This window comes from Tupaia chinensis, unplaced genomic scaffold (genome assembly GCF_000334495.1).
Source record: "Tupaia chinensis unplaced genomic scaffold, TupChi_1.0 Scaffold000127_1, whole genome shotgun sequence".
Lineage (NCBI taxonomy): Eukaryota > Metazoa > Chordata > Mammalia > Scandentia > Tupaiidae > Tupaia > Tupaia belangeri.
Window position 1 is genome coordinate 1,606,968 of NW_006159595.1, and position 9,598 is coordinate 1,616,565.

General features: G+C 39.9%; 1 long non-coding RNA gene across 1 annotated transcript in view; it reads right to left on the reverse strand.

The window, feature by feature from the left end:
- The window catches only part of LOC102499838 (uncharacterized), a 226,969-nt gene that overhangs the window by 123,676 nt on the left and 93,695 nt on the right, over window positions 1–9,598 (reverse strand). Inside the window, exon 2 of the long non-coding RNA XR_003548766.1 lies at window positions 3,651–3,757. This is a non-coding gene — a long non-coding RNA (uncharacterized LOC102499838). The remainder of the gene's footprint in view (window positions 1–3,650; window positions 3,758–9,598) is intronic.

The window sequence follows — 9,598 nt, forward strand, 5'->3', positions numbered from 1 at the left end:
GGGCTAGTTTCTATACCATGTGCTATGGCTACAGCTACAAACAAGGTATTTCTATTCCTGCAGACCTTATTTTCTCATTGCAGGTCAACACAAAATAAACAAATATATTCATGAAGTGATATTCATTGCCCATGCACAATCAAGATTGGCCACTTCACCTTTATAATAGCAGTAGTAAGGAAGAAACAATGAAAACCTATTTAGATCATGGCACATTTTCAGACTCCAAAATATGGCTCCTTTAAAAGTGGTATGATAATATTCTTAAAATATGCATTCTTTGTTTTTCGTATCTTTTGAATTGATATACACAAGTCATCTTAAGGCCCCTGAGTATTTGAGCTAAATATTTACTACTTTCAAGGCCAGCCCCATAGCGCAGCAGTTAAATGTTAGGCAAAGGAAGCTGGATCCCACATGATCAACCAGGGTTTGTGTCCCAGTCCTGTCAGCTTGAAAAACATGTAGGGCATGTCTGCGTGCCCAGGATCCTGATGGGATGGAGAATTGGAGGAAAAAGGCTTGTGGCATGAACAGGCCTAATGGGAGGTGCTCTCTCTTTCTCATGCTTGCATACATGTCCTTTAGCATTAAAAAAATAATAATAAATAACCAGTTTCAGCAAATAAAAGAATTTCCATCTCTGCTTTGTTATCATTTATGTTGATTGCTTCTAAGTTTCCATTTTTAAAGAATTTTTGTCGAAATAATGAAATAAAGGGGCCAGCAGATGGCATGGTAGTTAAGGTACTGGGTTCCTACATGGCCGATTGTGGCTTGAAAAACATGCTGAACATGTGTGTGTCTGCATGCCCAAAATTCCAAGAGGAGAATCAAGAAGGGACTGTGGCATGGCCATCACTCCTAGGGAGTTATTTCTCACTTTCCCTCTTACTATCTCTCTCTCTTTCTCTCTCTGGTGAGCACACACACCCTATGACAAAAAACATCAATAAATAAACAAACAAATGCTATAAATAAATAAATAAATGCAAGCAGGTATTCAAATAACTGGACAAACAACTATACAAAAGATAATGCTGCTGAAAATGAACTGTCTCCTGGCACACAGCTCCACTACACAACAATAGGAATTTGTATCAGCTAATAGCAAAAAGCCCAAATATATTAGGTCCTTGGGAAAGTCATGACATATTTTTCTATGTCTTCCAATGCAAAAATGCCTCATGACTTTCCCAACAACCCAACAGTAACCAAAGACGACTGAGAGGGTGAAAATATAATGAGATAAATGGGGCTAGATTGAATGGAAGTTGAACTGAGAAAGCCTCTACCCCAAGGCAGGCGTGCCTGTTGGGCTGTTGTAACCGACAGCAGAGCCTTTTGTTAGAAGGATCCTGAGACCCAATATTCCAGTTCTTACTATCTTTGGGGTAGGGAAGATAGGGGTCTAAGCCTCTGAGTGAAACTCAAAGGAGCCATTAACAGAATATCTGTCATGTGACAGTTTCATCCAAAGGGAAAGGAAACCAGCTGTGTTAGTCTTCTACCCAGAGACAGTGATGGGAAAATGAGGTACCAGGGGGTGGGTGCCATGTCTCTCTTCCTTTGTCTGCACATTTCATACAGTGCCATCATTTAAGTGAACTCATGAGAACTGGAATGGGCTGCACATTTTCGAAGGTGGCCCAAAGAAGCCATCCACTACTGTCTCTCTGCCATTCCCTTAACCTCTCTGAACTTTAGTTTTTCTCACTTCTAAATGAGAAAAGGCAATTAAGCAAAATAACTCAGAAGAAAAATGTTACTAAGCAGTGGCATTAAAAAGGTGTGTAGCTGAATAAACCAGCTAGTATCATTCCTATAGGTGACCAAAACCACTTACCTTGTTGAGAGTGAAAATTGAGCTATACATCTATGACCCATTACTAAGTAACAGAATAATCAAGAATATTTTTTAAATAAATTGAATATCAGAATGTAAAAGTAAAGAGCAAAAATGAACATGGCCAATGAGTACAGGAATTTTCCATTGCCCATTGAAATACAGAATTTAAGACCTGATAACTCAGTTGTCTTCTTTCTTCATATATTTTGTTGGTTTTTATTAAATAATTTCTCTCAGAACCAGCAGGTGGCATCCTGATTGGGGATGCTGGACTCCCACATAGCCAACCATGGTTGAAGTCCCAAACCTGGTAGCTTGCTTTCTCACTTTACCTCTCTGTATGTGTCTCTCTCTAATGAGCATACATGTCAAATTAAACTAATACTAATACTAATAATTAACTAATTATTTTAAAAAGGAAAAACAATTTCTCATAGGATTTATGTTTATTTTCATAATCAAATCAAATTGGGTTTAGTAGACAAATAATTAGCAATGAATCCATGGTTTTTGTCTACTTATGTGGTCAGCTATGAACTAAAATGCAAAAAGTATAAAAAGTATAAATGTCCCTAATCCAAAAAATAAATGAACAACATCCTAATTGTGTTATAAGCACTAATATTTTCTAATCTCAGTAGTCTCTGAGTAGTTATGGTTTTAACTTCCAAGTTCTCAAAGGCTCTTTGTTTTTTTTTCCTGCTTCCCTTACAGTGGGTTGAATAGAGTTCAAAATACAGCAATCATTGCCACATTCCACATGTGTCTCCTTCTCACAACACCATAAATAATGTGTAAAAATCAATGATAATTTTATATCTGATTACCAGTTCAATATCATGTTACAGGAAAAATTGCTTTGTGTAGATCCTAATATTCTTAAATTTTCTCTTGAGAAAATTAGCCAGTGACTTGTACAGTCTTTTGTCCTCAATCAGATACATTTTACACAAACTTCTTTAAAAATAAAAAGGATTGAGGGTTGAATAGAAACATTCTACCTTAGCTCTTCCTCAATAATGTTAGACTTAACTAGGCCAGATTAATTTGTTAAAGGCCCTATGTTTATTTTAAGACATAAAATGATGGACATGTTGTTATTTATTAGTAAGTGCTTAAAATATATAAACTAGTTATTAACATGATATTTATATTTTCTAATTTAAATTGAATTGGAAGATTCACATGCATCTGCACACTGACCATCTCTAAAACATAATCTGGGTCTTCTAGTATATCTCTTAGAACCAAAACTGTAATAACCTCACAAGTCTCCTTGAAGAAGTCATGACAGGCAAGCTATGCTGCAATAACAAGCAAGCTCCAATATTTCAGTGGCTCGAGACCACAGAGCTTCTTATCTGGCTCATGTTCATCTATCAAAGGCCTTCAGGTGCCTCTGCTACTTCTGCCTATCAGGAATCCAAGCTGCTTGCTCCATCTAATTTCATACTTAAACATTCACTGAAGCAGGGGGAAGCAAGAGTTTAGTTAAACAAGCACTAAAGATTCTTCCCACAAGTCTCAAACATCCCTTGTTCTCACACTTCATTGACCAAAGCAAGCCACATGGCATTACCCAAGTTCATGGGCAGGAAGTGCAATTCCTTCCTGGTCAAGGATAACCAAACACATTTGGTGGACAGTATCAATGGAGATCACAACCCCTATTTACTTTGTCACCAGTTAAAGACATGAGAAGGTAGAGGTCTTAACAACTTTCAGCTCTTTTCAATAACATTCATCCGATTCTTTTTAAATTTAGACTAGTAGGAAAGGGAGCAAATAGAGTGATAGTTACCATTTTCCCTCGTAGAATCTTCTACTTGTAAATGTGAGTTAAGATGATCTTTCTTTCTCGTGTTTCCATAACATTGCTGACATTAGTTTGGTTGAATCTGGAGTTTCCTGAAAAAGTTAGGAATAGGTTAGTGTAGATTTAAGAACATTAGATTAAAATGCATAGTCCCTAACATTTATTTATAGTCTATGTCAGATGCAATGCTTAGAGGTTTATATGGATCATCTCATGCAATCTTTGTAGCAAGTCTATGACATACATAGATACTATCAATACGATCATCCCCATGTTTCAGATGAGGAAGTTTAAGAAGTTTGACAACTGGGGCTCATCCTGTAGTTAAGCACTAAGCAGAGGAAGACAGATCCCACATGGCCAATCAGGGCTCAAGTCCTGCTCCTGTCAGGACACATGTGTATGCTCAGGATCATGATGGGATAGAGAATTGAAGGAAAAAGGATTGTGGCATGACCAGACATTTCTGTCTGTCTATCTGTCTCTCACATTCTCTCTCTCACTCTATGACATTAAAAAGGAGAGTGGAGAGAAGAAGAAAATTTCACGAGTGGTTAGTAAAAGAGGAAAGATTCCCTCCCAAGCATGAATTCTTGTGCCCAGCCTCCTAATCACATATGACAGTAACACTGATAAAATATTTTATTATATGTAATAAACTTGAATATTCTTACCTTAATGGTAATTATATAAACCACTGGCTTTGAAATTTGTTAGATTCACACACCAAATAGAAGGGTATGTGATAAGTATTTTGGGAACTACTTTATAAACTTTACATGGCCCTGAAACTATTAGGTTCTTGGAAAAGTCATGACGTACATTTGTATGTTTTTCTACCCAAAACTGCATCATGACTTTTCTGATGACCCCATATTCAGAGAATTAAAAATATTACCAAAAATGAATGATTGGAAATATATGAGGAGTAAACTGAAAACATGACAATATTCACAGCTGCCACTATTATATCTCTGGAATGACAGCCATAGATGCCATCTGAATGTCACCCCCTGGAATTGTGCAGTGGACAGTGTGTGTGACCGTATTTCAAAGCTCTAGTGTTTTCACAAGAAATCTGCCTTTACCTGCATCCCTATTCTAATATTCCATGTCCTGACAGGCAGTGCTAGTGTGGTTTCCATTTTCCAAATGTCTGCACAGAATTTAACATCTTAAATTCTTCTCTAACTTGGTAGTAGAGATGGTTGTCATTACTGATAGGATGAGGATTTTTAAAAGCCGGTATTGGGACCAGCAGTTAGCATAATGGCTATATCGCTGGACTCCCATGTAGTCAAGCAAGGTTCGAGTCCCAGACTGGGTGGCTTAGACTCATGTTGGGTGCATGTGCATGCGTGCCCAAGATCCCAAAAGGAGAATGGAGCAGAGTGGATTGCGGCATGGCCATCCCCCCAGAGGGGAGGGTAATTTCTTGCTTTCTGTCTCTCTGCTCTCTCTGTCTTTCTGGAGAGTGCACACACCCTATAACAAAAAGCTCTCCAAAATAAAAAATAAAAAAGAAAGAAAGAAAGTATTAAATGAGCACATCTCAGGTTCTCATTGCATCTGTCTGAAGAGCCCATGTTTTGGTCTACCCATGTAAATTCTAGTGATTAAACTGACACCTGCAAATCTGAATTTAGAGAACTACATTTACTTGGGTATATAACAGCTGGTCAACCTATTTTAAATCTTCTTGGCAAGACATTACATTGTGTTATAGACTTCGTGTGCTTACTAATATCTATGGAGAAAATCACTATTATTTTTTGAGAATGCAAGAAAGACATGCCCCTTCAATTCATCAACTTCAATAGCTTCCTCTATCCATCTCCAGAAAACTGCCAGGTTCTGCATCTCTTTCCATGGGATCCCAGTCCAGCCCCAAAGGATCTCCCGCTACACCTGCCATTGTATCTTCAACTTGTTTTACTGTATTTCCAGTCCCTCTGCTCACTCCAAACCAGCAAACTGCTGTTAATCCTGAGAAGGTCTTTGTTGTAAATCCCGCTGAACCTCTTTCTGCAGAGAATTGCCCCCCTTTGAAGACTTGCCCCAGCGGTCTTTGTGCTGGCTGCATCACTGAAGAAATAAAGCAGCGTGCCTTAGGTAAGAATTTTTGCAGTGTCTTTTCAAACGGTATTTGTACACTTTAGTAGTCATCATAGAGTCTCTGCTGACCTAAGAGATTTGCAGCTTTATAAAAGCAGTGGCAGATGCTAAGAATATTCGCCAATCCTTTTCTTCTTTTGAAACAGGCCCAGAAAGGAATGACTTGTGGGCAAATATTGATTCCTTTTTTCCAAAGATCAACTATTAAGGATGAAAGGACACCTAAACTTGAAATGGAACGGTTTGCATTGTCAGGCTAGGACGGAAGGTAGAGAAGGAAGACCCTGCTTCCCTACCTCAGGACATAGCGGTGTGGGAACAGATGTAATAAGGCCAGACATTACCTATGACCCTTCTCTGGCACCTGAAGACACTTAGGGCGAGCTCGTCAGACTTAAATGTGCATGTGAATCATCAGGAATCTTGTCAGAATGTAGATTCTGGCTCACTGGGTCTGGGGCAGAGCCTGGGATTCAGCATTTTGGACTAGACACCAGTGAGACAGATTCCACTAGCCCAAAGGCACACTCTGAGTAGCATGGGTGTAGACACCTTGCTTGTCATAACTGACCATGGAGCCCTACAAAAGCAAATGTCTGAGCTCTTACCAGCAAGACAAGAGTGGCTGCTCATACCACATCAGCACTGCCTGCCTCAGAAAATAAAGAAGGGATGAGGAGCCCCCCAGTGGCCCTCTCTGCCCATAAAGACTACATCCACAGGAGAAAGGGATTGAACCAGGCAATGAGGTTGGTGCACCGAGCTCAGCAATCCCTTTGTTGTGTGTTGGGGCACCCGGCTTGGTTTTCACATTACCAGCCTCAGTGAGGTGGAACAGAGGATTACAAAGGGATAAGCTAAATGGCAATTGCAAGTGTATTGTTGTGGTCACCAGCACCTTTTCCATCAGTATTTTTCATTTCTCCAAAGCCATATGGAGCAGTTAATCTATTTAGGTGATTTCTTAAGAGAAAATGAACAATACATGTTCCCAAGTGTAAGGGTAGCGAAAGTTAAAAATGATAGTTTCTTTCATCCCAAAGCCTCCAAAATGCTCACAGATCTTACTATTATCATAAAAATAAATGACAAAAGGGATTTAGTTCTGTTAGAAATCATCCTCTTGGAGCTATTGGCCATGTAGAGAAACTTAAAATAAAACACACTGCCTTCCAGGCTCCAGCACCTTCCAGCTTCAGCATTGAGATAAAAGTTCAGTATGAATGCTCCTAATGATCTATGATTTGAAGATCTGGCTGTTTTAACAGAGAGCATGGCCAAAGAGTTAGAAAAAGTAGGATTTCAGATCCAAGACTAAAAATAGATTTATGCCTAGGTGGGTTTGTTCCTTTAGAGAAAGTTCCATTGATGGTCCTAAAAGTCTTCCAGATGAGTAACCTGCTCTGACCAAGAGTAGTCGCTACCTAAAACAAAACAAAACAAAACAAAGCAAACAGTTTTCTCTAGTTGAAACAGAGACTTGGCCAAATTCACAAATTGGCTACCTAAAACAAAACAAAACAAAACAAAACAAAACAAAGCAAACAGTTTTCTCTAGTTGAAACAGAGACTTGGCCAAATTCACAAAGAAACATTTTTCACGGATTTGCCAAAGATATACATCGATATATTATAAGTAAGACACTAGATATAAATGTTTAAAAGCCAAGTATGAGTGCACCCAATCTACAATGGTAGCAGTTTGAATCGAAGCCTGATTAGAGTAGCCAAATAGGACATGGACTGATCTGTAATATCACTCCCACAGCAGATAGCATCTCACTGGTGAGCTGAGTAGGTCACCACACACGTGCAATGAAAGGTTGTAGGGACTCCTCTTCTATTTTCGTATCAAAGTATCTTTTTCCTAAAACTCCAAATCAGACACCCTTTTACCATTCCTATATCCATGGGAGAAGTAACACATTGACCTGTTTTTTACCTGTGATATAGGTTATTAGAGCCTGTTCTCACTATCCAATCATGAATACATTGTCTTCATGAAGAGAGTGAGGAGAGGAGCTGGGGAGATTGCCAGGCCAGCCACAGGGGGTAATGCAATGGTCCAAGATGCTAAAACCATGTAGGAAGGCCCAGGCTTGTGTCCTGAGGCTCCCTATACCTACGTGTGATCCAGGCTGGCTGACGCTGGTGGAAGGATTGTGGCATAAAGATTCTGTTAGGGATGGGACCAGCAGATGGCATAATGGCTACATTGCTGGACTCCCATATAGTTGACCATGGTTAGAGTCCCAGACCCAGTGGCTTAAACTCACACCAGGCGTGTGTGTGTGCATGCCCAAAATCCTGAGAGGAAAATGGAGGGGAAGGGATTGTAGTGTGGCCATCCCCCACTGAGGGGGTTGTGTGATTTCTCGTTTTCTGTCTCTCTGTCTCTCTCTGTCTTTCTGGCAAATGCACACACCCTATAGCAAAAACCTCTCAAAAAAAAAAAAAAGATTCTATTGGAGGTGTCTATCTCTTTCTCTGTCTCTCGCTCCCTTTTTCTTTCTCACTGGAAGAAGTAAATAAGTAAACTTTAAGGAAAGAAAGAAAGAAAAGACACATCTGTAGCCAATATAGGATTCATTAGAAGCCACCAAAGGGTGAGGATAAGGGTGTTCAGAGATCTGCCTCAATAGAAAACAGGGCCTTTGCCAAAGGCAAACAGTATTCTTTAAACTTGTGCCCACAGTGTGATAGGAACAATCACGGGACTGTGAGTGACAGGCCAAAGCTGGTGCCCCACCTCGCAAGCTATTCCTATATGGAACCCAGAGAGTGGCTCTTTTCAATTAAAAATGCAAAGTGATCGACATGAATTATTTGACAACTTTTGTGTAAAACAACCTAATTGGATACTGACCACTTTATCTGTGGGTGAGCTATTCATAACAGACAGGAAACAAAGCTCTTAAGACCCTCGATCATTATACACACTTAGGGAACATATTTTCCCCCTCTGGCAGGATAGCAATTCCAGTGCCAAACAGCTGTTTTCACCTCTCTCTTAAAAATGGCTGTGATTCACCATTTCAAGTTAACTAGTCAAACCGTGTCAGGAGGAGGCTTGAGGCTGAAGAGTATGCATGTTGCTTTTTACATAAATGGAAGTAAAAGTGTCAGAGAGCAGGTGCCACAGGTAATGCTGTCACACCAAAAAGACTTTCAACAGATGCCAGAGACACATTCTCCTGGGCCCCCGCCTCTTCTTTCTCAATTAAACCAAATTATGCCCCAACCATCAGGTGTCCTTGCTGCAATTCCGGACGTCCTGAGAATGATTTTCAAACCCAACGCATCAAGACACGTGTGGAAAGGATGTCTCTGTGAAATAGAAAGAAGCTTGAAAGAAAAAGATGACATCTGTGCATGTTTCTTTGCCACCACGATGTTCTACTGCGTTGCTTGATTCTGAAGGTACTTCTCCGTTTTCAGTGTTGAGGAATGCATGTGCTCAGGCAGTTAGTGGATGCGTTCTGGCCACCATGCCGTCTTTGGGATGCAACCCTTGCAGGATGGGCATCAGGCTGGCCTTTGCCTCCCCACGCCTTCGAATCCTGCTACATACTGATTTGTTCTTCCAGAAAAAGCGAAGGCAAAGAGGGCTAACCCCCCGAAGAAGTGAAATGATAAAAGAAATAAATTTCAATTTTTCTCTAGGTAAGTGACTAACTGCAGTCTCTCTGAGGCTTCAAATCATTCATTCACATATTAATATTGTACATGCGCATATCACCTTGAGCCTTTCTGAGCCAAGGGGATAAAAGAATAAGCAAAACAAAGCTTCTGACTTGATGGAACTTACACTATAGGGA